This window comes from Bufo bufo, chromosome 10 (assembly GCF_905171765.1).
Source record: "Bufo bufo chromosome 10, aBufBuf1.1, whole genome shotgun sequence".
Taxonomy (NCBI): domain Eukaryota; kingdom Metazoa; phylum Chordata; class Amphibia; order Anura; family Bufonidae; genus Bufo; species Bufo bufo.
Genome location: NC_053398.1, coordinates 33,423,522 through 33,438,361, shown reverse-complemented (window position 1 = coordinate 33,438,361; position 14,840 = coordinate 33,423,522). Strand labels below are relative to the sequence as shown.

Sequence of the window (14,840 nt, the reverse complement as noted above, 5' to 3'; positions counted from 1 at the left end):
CAATATAGCGAATATTCGTAAAATACACATATAGACTGCAATTTAGCGAATATAGTGCTATAATCTTTATTTTTTTATAGTCTAATTTTTTTTGTCTCTTCTGAAGTTCAGATTTGGAAAAAATGTACACGATTAAAAAAAAAATACTATAGCACTATATTAGCTAAATTGCAGTCTATATGTGTATTTCACGAATTTTTGCTATATTGCTATAACTTCGTGTTTTTAGTATATGACGAATATGACGAATATTCTAAAAAACAAAGTTATAGCAATATGGCGAATATATTCGTTATTTAGAATATTCGTTTTTTTTTTATTTTCAATCTGTACTGTTATTCCACTTGGCATACTCCTCCCCGACAAGCGTCCCCGTCACCATGGAAACGCCTGTGGGTTAGAATGTACCATCGGATCAGAGTTTTCACGATCTAAGGGAAAACTCAGATCCGATGGTATTTTCTAACCCACAGGCGTTCCCATGGTGATGGGGACGCTTGTCGGGGAGGAGTATGCGAACAACTGTACAGATTGGAAAAAAAATATAAATGCGAATATTCTAAATAACGAATATATTTCCTATATTGATATATATTTATTTTTTAGAATATTCCTCATTCTATTTTCCATATGAAAACATGATTCCTTCCTGCTTAAGCTGCTTGTGGGCCAATTGACCCACAAGAAAGAAACAGGGAGGAATCATGTTTTCAGATGTTAAAAAATGACGAATATTCGATATAGCGAATATATAGCACTATATTCAAAATATTCGCGATTAATATTCGCTATTCTAATATTCGCGCTCAACACTAGTGGTGATGTCAAAAGCTCTGTTACTAAAATCCAGCTGACAGAGTCCCTTTAACTGTAGATGCTTTGCAATAGGTTTTTGGGTCCTCCACAGTGAGAAGTGCCAACAGAAGAGACTGCTAAGACTAACTGGACCTCCTTCTATTAAATGAATAGGGGTTTTCAAAAATGGACTATTCCTTTAATGGAGTTTCACTTGAAAACACTTTTATTACTTATCCACAAAGTAGGTGATACAAGTACACGTGTCCTTGTTTATTTTATCCCTTGACTCAAAATTACTTGAGACAAGTAGCGCAAGTACAGTTTAAAAAAAATTAATAAATGAATTTTCGATACTCTGTCATGAGATGTCTATCCCATGTGTGTCAATATGCGAACGACCATTGACTGAATTGTGAATTGCAGTCTGTCAATGTTTTTCTGGCATGTCCTTAACCAAATTCAAGCTAAGGTAAAGGTGGACACACCTGTATAATCACCAGGAACTTCATTGTTTAACAGCACGTGGTCCCAAGAACCATCTTCCTCCTCACCAAATGACCATGATCCCTGTGGGTGGTTGAGTGGTCAGGAAGATTGGAGGACTCCATACCCATGCTCTAATGATTGTAGGGATCCCAGAGGAAAAACCGAGGCAGAGCCATGTGCATGGAGGCTCAACAGAGTTGGGCATAGTCCTTGTGGCTCTGTACTTTGGAATTCCACCTTGGAATGGTGCATATGGATTCCGCTCTACAATGGTGGTATTTCCCATATCATGGTCATATGAAAAATCATCATTTACATTGTTGAAATAAATGTCCTTTTACTGTCTACCGTGCATGTGTTACTTGGAAAATGTTGTTATTCGTTTTAATTGAGCTTTATTCATTAACCGGTTAGGAAATGCTTATACGTCAGTCGACCGGGTGTTTAATCTTATTTTTAAGATAGTGAAAAAATGCGTTTCAGATTCCACATGCAGCTTGTTCAAGATTAAGGTTTGCTAACAAAAATGCTCTAGACGTGACCTTGAAACAAACGCACGTTATTGAAGCGTAGTGTATAAAGAAAGTGTGGTCTTGTGCCAAATTCCTTGGGGCTTTAACATTTAAAGGGGTTTTGCCATAAAAAACACTCATGCATAGGGGATAAGTGATCACTGAGGGGTCCACTGCAGGGACCACTAATGATCACAGGAATGGAGGTTTTCGAGACCCCATGTGCAGTAGTGTGCATGCATGAGCACCACTCTGTTCACTTCTATGGGACTGTTGTTGATGGTACGTACTTACAATGGAGAGATGTCCACGCGTGCATACTACTGCGTAGCGTCTGACTCCCCACGAGAGTACCGGAGTATACTCCAGTAGTCCCAGGCTGCCTTATCATAAAGGGCCACAAAGTTCCAGTAGAAACTAAGATATTTGGAGCTGCCTTAGGAGCCAATCACTTGCCTCTAGGGGATATTTCTTTGACTCAAAACCTATTAGACTTTATTTATGATTGGGTGGTGGGGTCCCAAGAATCATTTCCTCTGGTGGACTCAAGGAACCCCAGTCCGACAATGTGCTCTACTACCATGGAGGCTCAGAGAACGTGTGTGAAACTGTCCTTACATTTATATTAGTTCGTGGTGTACTAAGGGGGTGGGGGGCGGTCTTCCCCGGGGGCCAGCTTTCCGGGGGTTGCCAGAAGTAAAGATCGCTTCCATCAATACAGATGGAAGCTCTTATTGCTGGAGCGCAGGGAGCTGTGGTCCTGTCACTCACCGCTCAGCTCCCGGCGCTCCTTCTCTCCTTCAGGCCGGCGGCACACAGAATAGTGAAGCAGCTCCACAATTCAGCCTGCAGGCTTTTTTTTATTTTATATTTTTATTTTATTTTAGTACCACAGAGGACTTTATTGCTATGGAGGGGGCACAGAGGACTTTATTGCTATGGAGGGGGCACAGAGGACTTTATTGCTATGGAGGGGGCACAGAGGACTTTATTGCTATGGAGGGGGCACAGAGGACTTTATTGCTATGGAGGGGGCACAGAGGACTGTATTACTATGGAGGGGGCACAGAGGGAATTACTACTATGGAGGGGGCACAGAGGGCATTACTAATGTGAAGGGGGCACAATTGGGATTTCTACTATGGAGGGGGCACAGAGGGCATTATTAGCACAGTGGGAATTACTACTATGAAGGGGGCACTATGGGCATTATTACTATAAAGGGTGCACAATGGGGATTATTACTACGAAGGGGCACAATGGGGATTATTACTATAAAGGGGGCATAACAGGGATTATTACTGTGAAGGGGGCACAAAGAGGGCATTACAACTGTGAAAGGGGCACAGAGGGCACAATGTGGGCATAACTACTGTGAGGGGGCACACATCTGTACAAAACTACTGTGAAGGTTGTACAATGAAGGCAATACTACTTTGAGGCGGTGCCATTTTTTTTTAAGTATTGGGGGGGGGGGGGGGGGTGCCAAAGAAAGGACCCGCCCCCGGTGCAAACACCCTAGGCACGCCACTTCATCACTATGCAGGTCCTGGAGGATAGGCCATTATCATTATAGATCTGGAGATCCCCTTTAATGATGAAATTCCCTTTCGGATGTTTTAAAGGTGCACACAACCTTAAGTCACATAGCTGATGTCATGATCGTTGTGGTAGCTGGAGCAGATGAAGACCCCACTCGGTGCCTATACCCGTGATGGCTAACCTCCAGCACTCCAGCTGTGGTAAAACTACAACTCCCAAGATGCACACTTGCTTGGCTGTTCTCAGAACTCCGTAGAAATGAATAGAGCATGCTGGGAGTCGTAGTTTCACCACAGCTGGAGTGCCATCACTGGTATACCATATTTATAGCAACAAAACCTGGAGCCTGCAGCAACGTATATGCTATGTGACTGGATAGGGCAGGAATCGTACTGTTTCTCAGCTTTATTCTGTTTTGTTTTTTTGGTGAGAAATGAAGAAAACTATGTCATAGACAGAAAACCTATTGCCTCAGGAAAGATGCACTAGAATTCTTTGCTTGCGACAGCAATTAAACCTGTTAGGCAAGTAACAAGTGAACTTTGTGTGAGATGTGTGTAGATCTGTCAGCAGAATGCATAGCACCCGCACTGAATCCTGACCCATTCATTTCAGTGGGTCTGTGCACATGAGCGTATGTTTTATTTTTTTCCCCCCACCCATCAGTTCTGCGTTACGTGAGAATCGCAGCATGTTCTATGTTCTGCGTTTTTCACACAGCCCTGGCCCCATAGAAGTGAATTGGTCTTCCGTGAAAAATGCATTGCATCCAGATGTAACCTGGGTGCAGTGCGTTTTTCACTGAAGGTTACTAGAAGATGTTTGTAAATCTTCAGGTTTTTCTCACGTGCGTGAAAAACTGATTGCACCCGCGCGGAAACATTGAACGCAATTGCAGACAAAACTGATTGAACTTGCTTGCGAAATGGTGCAAGTTTCACAGAACGCATCCTGAGTCAATCCGTATAGTTTGTGTGAGAGAGGCCTAAGGCTTCATGCACACAGTCATATTACCGATCCAGCACATACCTGTACTAAACCTTCAGACTTCATACGGAGACGCACCAAGGTTTTCTTTCTCACAGATACTTTGTGTTTCTATCACACACACCATATTACGGAAGTATGGGTCTAGTGCAAAGTAGTGCCTATGCCAGTGGAATACGGAACCGTGGGGTCTCCACCGGCCAACGCAGGTCCAAATGTTACAGGCATATTGTCACGTACTTACCTGTCTGCCCTTCCACGGTGGATCCAGCTGCACTATGGCAGTGCCGTCCTTTTCGCGCTCTTGCTACAGCAGCCATCCCCTCTGAAAGTTGGGCCGGTCAACCTATCGGGTAGCAGGGACGCCGAACCAATCGGGCTCGGCGTCGCATGCTTTCTGAGGGCGGGCTCTATAAACAAGCAGCTGCTAGCCACAGTTACCTGTGATTGGTTTTCCTGCCTCACTAGCCAGTTTTGTGTTTGTGACTCTGGATCGCTGACCTATTCCCGGTTTGTCTGTATTCTGATTTTGCCTCTGATGTGACCTCCTGATATTTGACTCTGTTTGGTATTTGACCTTGCTTGATATTGGTCACTGTTTGGTATTAGACAAGTTTGTGACCTTGACTTTGTCTCTGACTTCATCTCCTGGTTCCACTTTGCTGGGTTTTTGACTTCGCTTTTATATTCTTACCCAGTTCTGGTTTTGACCTCTTTCTGTTTGACTACTCATTTACCCCATTAGGTTTAGGCTTTCCAAGTCAGGGACCATTGCCATGTTGCGGGCCGTCAGTTGGGGCAGATCGTGGTAGTAGGTAGGGACAGCGGTGTGAGTCGAGTACAGGGCTGCACTGTTCACCTTTCATTACACAAGAAATGTATCTAATAAAATTGTAAAATAAATGTAACTTGTGACCATGGTTCATTTTGAATCTATATTAGATGCTTCGTTAGAAGTTTACGATGTAGAATCAGAAAAAAAAAAAAGCCAGAACATATACCATGCTGTGCTATTTTAACCTGTAAAATGACGGTCCCCTTTATAATCAATGGCGTCCATTGGGCGCCGTTGTTGTCCATCATGTGATTGATCCAGCTATGCCTTTATTTAGATTTTTCTGTTTATTTTTCTTTTCTCTTTCTAAAAAATATTCTTTTTTTTTTTAAGCAGCATCTGTATTTTATTACTTTTTTAACTGCACGTAATTAAAAATTTAGAATAGCCACTGAGTTAATCAATAAAATCTATTGGTATAGAGCCACCTGCTGTTTGTTTCTTTATTTTACTGTCCACCTCACTTGGGTGGACGCACATGCTCAATTCCATCCTTAAACTGCCACCAACAATATTTTCTGTTAGAAGCTGTAGCAGTTACAGAAAAAGGACATGCCCCCTGAGCAGCAGCAGGAAGGATATGCCCCCTGAAAAAGGACAAGCCCCTGAGCTGCCAGCTTGAAATAAATCTAGTAGAACAATGAATGGGGAGATCTCTGGATCCATGTGAGGTACAGGGCTGGTTCCAGCTTTATTAAGAAAAGATTATGCATTGTATGACTCATCGGATAGCCTCTTTAATGGAAAAGAAAATGAAAACATGAGCACAGGTATGAACGTAGCTTGCACCCTAGGGTGCTTTCACATACAAGTCTTCACCACCAAGTGTGAATTCTCCCTGAGGACATGGACCCGAGGCATGAGGATAGCCTAAAGACCTCTGCCTACCATAGAGATGTGCCGCTTCACAAATATGTCATCATTGCTGGACACAAGCGATTTCGCTTGGAAAGACACTCAACAGAGAGCCCTGTTCTTTCCACAAGCCATTTAGTGGATGTTACAGACACCTTCTAAATATGTTTGATCAAGTGGCTTCTTAATCTCAAGGGATTTGGACTGTCTGAGAAGTGAGCATTTTATAATTGCTAACAAGTTATCTTCATGTTTTGGCATCCGATTTTTCGTTCACCGTAGGAGAAAACTTATGTATGACCCTCCGAAGAATATGTTGCAAATAACCAAAAGTGATAAAAATCTGTCACAAAATTGTTTGTGCAGGTCTGTTTATCTTTATTTGTCTAACGAGGGAATATATTTGGTAGTTGCAGTCTGGGTTATAGACAAAGATGTACACAGCGTAGACTCAGTCCATGCAGCTACTGTGGAACCCATGGAGGGCGGCCCAGCAGGTTAACATTTTCCAGTGAGTAGAGCAAACTTACATGGACCCAACAAAAGAATGAAAGATCGGTGGTAGGGCAGATGAGCATGTCTCAGGCTCTCTTGAATTGGTTGACACATGGTTTCATCCCATTGAGTTAGCTTCAAGCCCCTTGTCCTTCTTGTATGTTACTGGCTATTGGCCAAAGTTCCTCAGCCATGGCTTCCTAGAAGACAGCATTGTAAAGAATCCACTTTTACAATGGAGATGGGACATCTTTACAGCTCCAAAATTGTTTTGAAAAGCAGTCAAAAAATCTGGGCCAGAACATAATCCCAGTCAGGATCTTTCAAATGCTCTCTCACTCTACAATTTTCAAATTTTTTTTGTGGTACAAGTTGAAGTAGGGGTTCCTTAAGAGTGACACAAACTTTCAATCATTCTTCCATGTTGTTTGTAGCATGTTTCACCATTCCCTAATAAGTTATAGCAAACATCTGGCAAATTAATTTTTAGATTTTTTTTTTTTACAAAAGTGCAAATTTCTAAAAATTCTATGTAGAACACCATCCAAACTTTCCTATATAACCAATGGTACCAAACTAATGGTATCAACTTAATACCAAAGCACCAGCCCTAATCTTTTTGGTTAGAGGTGGGCTCATTTCACATATCAATGGTGTATTGCTAGGATATACAGTCAGGTCCATAAATATTGGGACATCAACACAATTCTAACATTTTTGGCTCTATACACCACAACAATGGATTTGAAATGAAATGAACAAGATGTGCTTTAACTGCAGACTGTCAGCTTTAATTTGAGGGTATTTACATCCAAATCAGGTGAACGGTGCAGGAATTACAACAGTTTGCATATGTGCCTCCCACTTGTTAAGAAACCAAAAGTAATGGGACACTTGGCGTCTCAGCTGTCCCATGGCCAGGTGTGTGTCATTCCCTCATTATCCCAATTACAATGAGCAAACAAAAGGTCCAGAGTTCATTTCAAGTGTGCTATTTGCATTTGGAATCTGTTGCTGTCAACTCTCAAGGTGAGATCCAAAGAGCTGTCACCATCAGTGAAGCAAGCCATCATTAGGCTGAAAAAACAAAACAAACCCATCAGAGATGGAAAAAACATTAGGCGTGGCCAAAACAACTGTTTGGACCACGGAAAACAACTGTGGTGGATGACCGAAGAATTCTTTCCTTGGTGAAAAAAACACCCTTCACAACAGTTGGCCAGATCAAGAACACTCTCCAGGAGGTAGGTGTATGTGTGTCAAAGTCAACAATCAAGAGAAGACTTCACCAGAGTGAATACAGAGGATTAAAGGGATTCTGTCACCAAGTTTTAGGCTATAGAGATACGGACATGCACGGCTAGATCGCCGCTAGCATGTCCGCAATATACCGGTCCTATAGGGCTGTGTGCTTTTATTTTCTTTAAAAAAGTATTTTAGAGATATGTAAATTAGTCTTGTAAGGTGACCAAGGGGCTGTACTAACCTTCCTGGTGCCCAGCCACGCCCGCCTGTGAAGGAGCCCAGCACCGCCTATGTCCTCCGAATCTCCTCCTTTCGTCATCGATAGATAGCCGTAATCTCGCGATGCGTGAGCTCGCGCATGCTCAGTTTCTTCCCTGAGGCTGATGCCAGCACAGGGAAGGAACACTATACCGGCACTGCGCATCGCGAGATTACGGCTATCTAACGGTGACGAAAGGAGGCGAATCGGAGGACATAGGCGGTGCTGGGCTCCTTCACAGGCGGGCGTGGCTGGGCACCAGGAAGGTTCGTACAGCCCCTTGGTCACCTTACAAGACTAATTTACATATCTCTAAAATCCTTTTTTAAAGAAAATAAAAGCACACAGCCCTAGAGGACAGGTATATTGCGGACATTCTAGCAGTGATCTTGCCATGCATGTCCGCAGCTCTATAACCTAAAACTTGGTGACAGAATCCCTTTAACCACAAGATGTAAACCATTGCTGAGGCTCAAAAACAGGAAGGCCAGATCACAGTTTGCCAAACGACATCTGAAAAAGCCTTCACAGTTCTGGAACATCATCCTATGGACAGATGAGACCAAGATCAACTTGTACCAGATTGATGGGAAGAGAAGAGTATGGAGAAGGAAAGGAACTGCTCATGAAGCATACCACCTCATCAGTGAAGCATGGTGGTGGTAGTGTCATGGCGTGGGCATGTATGGCTGCCAATGGAACTGCTTCTCTTGTATTTATTGATGATGTGACTGCTGACAAAAGCAGCAGGATGAATTCTGAAGTGTTTCGGGCAATATTATCTGCTCATATTCAGCCAAATGCTTCAGAACTCATTGGACGGCGCTTCACAGTGCAGATGGACAATGACCCAAAGCATACTGCAAAAGCAACCAAAGAGTTTAAGGGAAAGAAGTGGAATGTTATGCAATGGCCAAGTCAATCACCTGACCTGAATCCGATTGAGCATGCATTTCACTTGCTGAAGACAAAACTGAAGGGAAAATGCCCCAAGAACAAGCAGGAACTGAAGACAGTTGCAGTAGAGGCCTGGCAGAGCATCACCAGGGATGAAACCCAGCGCCTGGTGATGTCTACTCGTTCCAGACTTCAGGCTGTAATTGACTGCAAAGGATTTGCAACCAAGTATTAAAAAGTGAAAGTTTGATTTATGATTATTATTCTGTTCTGTTACTTTTTGTCCCTTAACAAGTGGGAGGCACATATGCAAACTGTTGTAATTCCTGCACCGTTCACCTGATTTGGATGTAAATACCCTCAAATTAAAGCTGACAGTCTGCAGGTAAAGCACATCTTGTTCATTTCATTTAAAATCAATTGTGGTGGTGTATAGAGCCAAAAATGTTAGAATTGTATCGATGTCCCAATATTTATGGACCTGACTGTACAATCAATGTCAGAAAGGTTTGGGCCCCACCTCTGGGACCCAATCCCATCTCCAGAACGGGGCACCCAAAGTGAAGAAGAGCACACAACACATGCATGGTGTGCTGTCCATTCATTGCTAAGGGAGTTCCGAAAATAGATGAGGAGGCATGCTGTATTTAGGTGGCAAGTTACACTTCCATTCCAGCTGGGACCTGAAACGATGGAGATAAGCTCTTAACAATAGGCCTGGTGCACTCGTTAAAGGTGGGTCTTTTTGATTTGGCACCATGCCATGGGTTCCCAGTCTCTGACAACCATCTGTTAATATAGAAATGCACATAATCGCTGTAATTTATACTAATCCCGGCATACAGATTAAATATTTGTTTATATAAAAAACAAAAAAAACATTAAAAAAATAAGTTGGCAGAAAAAAAAACACAAAGTGTGAATGGGATGCGTCAATTATGACATGCTGTTGACTACGTATGAAGGATTTTCCGGACCAAAGTCTGTAATTTTTACTTTTTTATTTAGATTTCATTAATGAGGCAAAACTAGACATTAAACGTGCGTCATACAACACCGCCAGACTCCTAAAACAACACGGATATGACTGCCTTTGGCATCTGATGACCCTCCTGACAATGTGGGGTTGGGAAATAATTTTGTATAATTCTTCACAAGGAATCCTAAGCAGAGCATTGGCCAACCTCAACTGAAAATGCTGCAATACCAGAAGATGACCGGCCAAAATAAACATCCTAAAGCAACTCTACAGGTTTGATTGCATGAATTCTACAAGTGGAGGTCACAGACGCTGTACAACACTGACTAAACACATATGCGCAGAGGGGTAAAAATAGAATCAGACACTCAATGGAAAATCACCATTTTGACCACTTTTAAGTGTTGAGTTAACCGCGTAACATGACACTTGGAGAAGTGTAATGTTGCGTCAGCATGATGAGCCTTTACAAGAGCTCTAGGGCTCTAAACATCTCTCAAAACTACAAAATGCAAATTTGGAATGTGTGTTTAAAGGGGTTGTCCATGATTAATGTAAAAAAAAAAATCATTAGACATCCTTTAGTACATGACAATCTCCTCCTTCTAACAAAGCTAGAATCGGCTCTGTACCTCGCATGGATCCAGAGATCTCCCCATTCATCGCTCCTATTGCTCTGCTAGATTTTATCCAGGCTGGTAGCTCCAGGGCATGTTCTTCGTCAGGGGTGTGTCCTTTGTGCTGCAGCTGGTAGCAGTTGAAGGATGGAACTGAGCATGTGCGTCCACCTCAGTGAGGTGGACAGAGAAATTTGAAAAAGAACAAAAAGCAGTTTGTGCTACACAGATACATTTCATTGAATAACTCGGTGGCTATACAACAATTTTAATTGTATTCCATTATAAAAGTATTCAGATCCAGGTGCTGCTATGAACACTGTAAAATATTTTTTGGGGGGACAACCCCTTTAAATAATTATAAAATAAGATGTAAGTCTTATAAAGAATGTTACTGTAAGGGTCCATTCACACGTCCGTTTTTTCTTTCCTGATCTGTTCCGTTTTTTGCTGAACAGATCTGGACCAGATCTGGACCCATTCATTTTCAATGGGTCCTGGAAAAAAACGGACCGCTCAATGTCTGATTTTTTTTCAGGACCCATTGAAAATGAATGGGTCCAGATCTGGTCCAGATCTGTTCAGCAAAAAACGGAACAGATCAGGAAATAAACAACAGACGTGTGAATGGACCCTAAGGCTCCATTCACACGTCCGCAATGTGTTTTGCGGATACACGGAGACACGGATCCGCAAAACACGGAAAGCGGCAATGTGCGTTCCGCATTTTGCGGACCGCACATTGCCGACATAATAGAATATGCCTGTTCTTGTCCGCAATTGCGGACAAGAATAGGACATGTTCTATTTTTTTGCGGAAACGGAAGCACGGATGCGGAAGTGCGGATCCGCAAATGTGGATGCGGACAGCACATCCCGTCCCCATAGAGAATGAATGGGTCCGCACCCTTTCCGCAAAATTGCGGAAAGGATGCGGACCCATTTTGCGGACGTGTGAATGGAGCCTTAGTTTATGAAGGTGTCAATTCTTCACACTAGAATGGGGGTCAAAGATGAGCATTCTGGACCATCTATTCTTATAACTCTATATGTGTTCCTCTATTGTTCCTAGTAGAAGTTTCCAAATAAAGGTACAGCTGGGTGTTACTGGTGGGAGTTGTGTGTCCCTGCACAGTTTGACACTGGCAGCAAAGGACTGGACAATATTAGACTGTGCAGGGACACACTCCCAGTTGACAACATCCAGTGCTATCGTCTAACAGGAATAATAGAGGAATGGCTAAACACAGAGTCATAAGAATAGATGCTCCAGAATTGTCATTTTATGTGGAATACATGTTTTTGACTAAAAATGGCATGTCAGGAGAGGTAACCGTTCCTCTTTAAGTAGAAAGCGGCTAATAGACATATGCCCTAAGTGCTGGGAGTCACACAAGTGGCTTGTGACCGACGAAGGAAGGCACTGAGCAATAGGACTTGTCACCAGTTAAGTCCCTTATTCCCATAATATGGCCCGGTCACACATATCGGACCACGTGTAACCATACCCGCCCAGGATCTCCACATCCAGCATGTTCACCTCCATGATCGTCTGAGACCAGCCACCTGGACAGCTGCAGCAACAATCTGTTTGCATAACCAAAGAATTTCTGCACAAACTGTCAGAAACCGTCTCAGGGAAGCTCATCTTCATGCTCGTCGCCCTCATCGGGTGCCGGACCTGACTGCAGTTTATCGTCGTAACCGACTTGAGTGGGAAAATGCTCACATTCCATAGTGGCTGGCACATTGGAGAGGCGTTCTGTTCACGGATGAGTCCCGGTTTTCTCTGTTCAGGGCAGATGGCAGACAGCGTGTGTGGCATCGTGTGGGTGAGCGGTTTGCTGATGTCAACGTCGTGGATCGAGTGGCCCAAGGGTGGTGGTGGGGTTATGGTATGGGCAGGTGTATGTTATGGACAACGAACACAGGTGCATTTTATTGATCCTGAGGCCCACTGTTGTGCCATTCATCCACGACCATCACCTCATGTTGCAGCATGATAATGCACGGCCCCATATTGCAAGGATCTGTACACAATTCCTGGAAGCTGAAAACATCCCAGTTCTTGCATGGCCAGCATACTCACCGGACATGTCACCCATTGAGCATGTTTGGGATGCTTTGGGTCGACGTATACGACAGCGTATTCCAGTTTCTGCAACTTCGCACGGCTATTGAAGAGGAGTGGACCAACATTCCACAGGCCACAATCAACAACCGGATCAACTCTAAGTGACGGAGATGTGTTGCTCTGCGTGAGGCAAATGGTGGCCACACCAGATACTGACTGGTTTTCTGACCCCCCCAGTAAGGCAAAACTGTGCACATTTCAGAGTGGCCTTTTATTGTGGGCAGTCTAAGGCACACCTGTGCAATATTCATGCTGTCTAATCAGCACCTTGATATGCCACATCTGTGAGGTGGGATGGATTATCTCGGCAAAGGAGAAGTGCTCACTAACACAGATTTAGACAGATTTGTGAACAATATTTGAGAGTAATGGGTCTTTTATGTATGTAGAAAATGTTTCAGATCTTAGAGTTCAGCTCATACAAAATGGGAGCAAAACCGAAAGTGTTGCGCTTTATATTTTTGCTCAGTGTATATGTGTAATGATAGGATTAGAATGTGTGATCAGCATCGTGGTTGAACCAAACTAAAACTCAGGAGAAACTAAGGAAAAATTGGCTTTGGTGAGGCAAGGATTGGACTTGGAGAATGTGACCTGCCCAATTCTGGTCTAAACCAAAAACTAGAAAAAAACTACTCTCTGGTAAATCTTCATCAATGGATATAGACTAATGGTCTTAGTAAAGCTGTCAGCGGTGGCCCAACCTCTGGAACCACCATTGACTGGTTGAGTAGGTAAGTCTTTCCTGGTATGATACTGCGGAGCTATAGGATTAAGCCATTTAGATGTCTCCACAATTCTATACCTCCTTCCTCTCATGCAGCCTCACAGGCACAAAGACGGTGAAAAACTGCAGCCGCATCCCACTCTCTGTCTACCTTTGTAAAAATGTACAGATGATGAAAGGGAGAAAAGCAAGCTACTGGAAAGTGGACATAATAGGATATATGACATCTTGTGAATATACAATTTTTGCACATACATGGATGGAGCATTGGCTATAAAAATAGTAAGGCCGTGTGTAGGACTTGCAGCAAGCTTGTTGCAACATTATCACGTGTCCTGTTGCAAAATAGTGCCCCGTTACAATTTAAAGGGGTTTTACGGGTATTTATTGTTGATGACCTATCCTTAGGATAGGTCATCAATATTAGATAGTTGAGGGTCTGACACCATTTACAGATGCCGAACAGTTGTTTGGGGTGCCACGACCTCCTTGCATCTCACCAAGCACAGCACCATCTGGTGGATAGCAGGTGTGCTTGGTATCTCTGCTCAGCCCCATTCTCTTGAATGGGACTAGGCTGCGGCTAGGTCATGTGACCAATGAATGTTATGTCATTGGCTTACAAAGAGGCTGCGGTGCTCTCCGGAGCAACGCGGCCTCTTCAAGCAGCTGATCGGAGGGGGTGCTGGGAATAGGACCCCCACCGATCAGATATTGATGACCTATCCTGAGGATAGGCCATCAATCTCCAAATTTCAGCCAACTCTTTTGAATAAAGCATCTGAGCTGCTCCTTTAAATGTAAGGGTTAAACGGATTTAAAAAATTGAATGACTGCCATATCACGTACTTTATCTGCTGAAATATTTAGATTTAGCTCCTGAACGTGCAATGAATAACTGAGCTCCTTTATAGTTTCCACAGCCAATCAAATATTTTATATTAACCTGATATGGGTTTAAAGGGTAGGCGCAGACGAAATGCATCTACAAGACTGTAGTTTGGATCTGAACCATCATACTTTTTTCTACAGCTCTACACACACCCGGTGTATGTGTCCCCATGGTCCCAGACTGCAAACGAACCCTGTGTGCAATGTGATCCCGCAAATATAGCCTGAAAAAAAAATTAAAGGGGTTTTTAATATTGATGACCTATCCTCAAGATAGGGCATCAATATCAGATTGGCAGGGGTCCGAAACATGGCACCCATGCCGATCAGCTGTCGCCGTGCGCGCATGCCGCCTCCTGTCTCTCTTCCTGCTCGCTTCTGCTAGGTCTATAGGAAGCTGGAAGAGAGACAGGAGATGGCACTCGCCGGTGACAGCTGATCGGTATGGGTGCCAGGTGTCGGACCCCCGCCAATCTGATATTGATGACCTATCCTGAGGATAGGTCATCAATATTAAAAGCCCGGAAAACCCCTTTAATAAGTATGACCACAATATTTGGAATGGGTGTGTATTTGCTGTG

At 43.3% G+C, this 14,840-nt stretch overlaps 1 protein-coding gene across 1 annotated transcript in view; it reads left to right on the top strand.

Annotated features, from left to right (window-relative positions):
• Positions 1–14,840, top strand: part of KCNQ1 (potassium voltage-gated channel subfamily Q member 1) — a 185,628-nt gene that overhangs the window by 119,086 nt on the left and 51,702 nt on the right. The gene's annotated exons all lie outside the window — the stretch shown is intronic.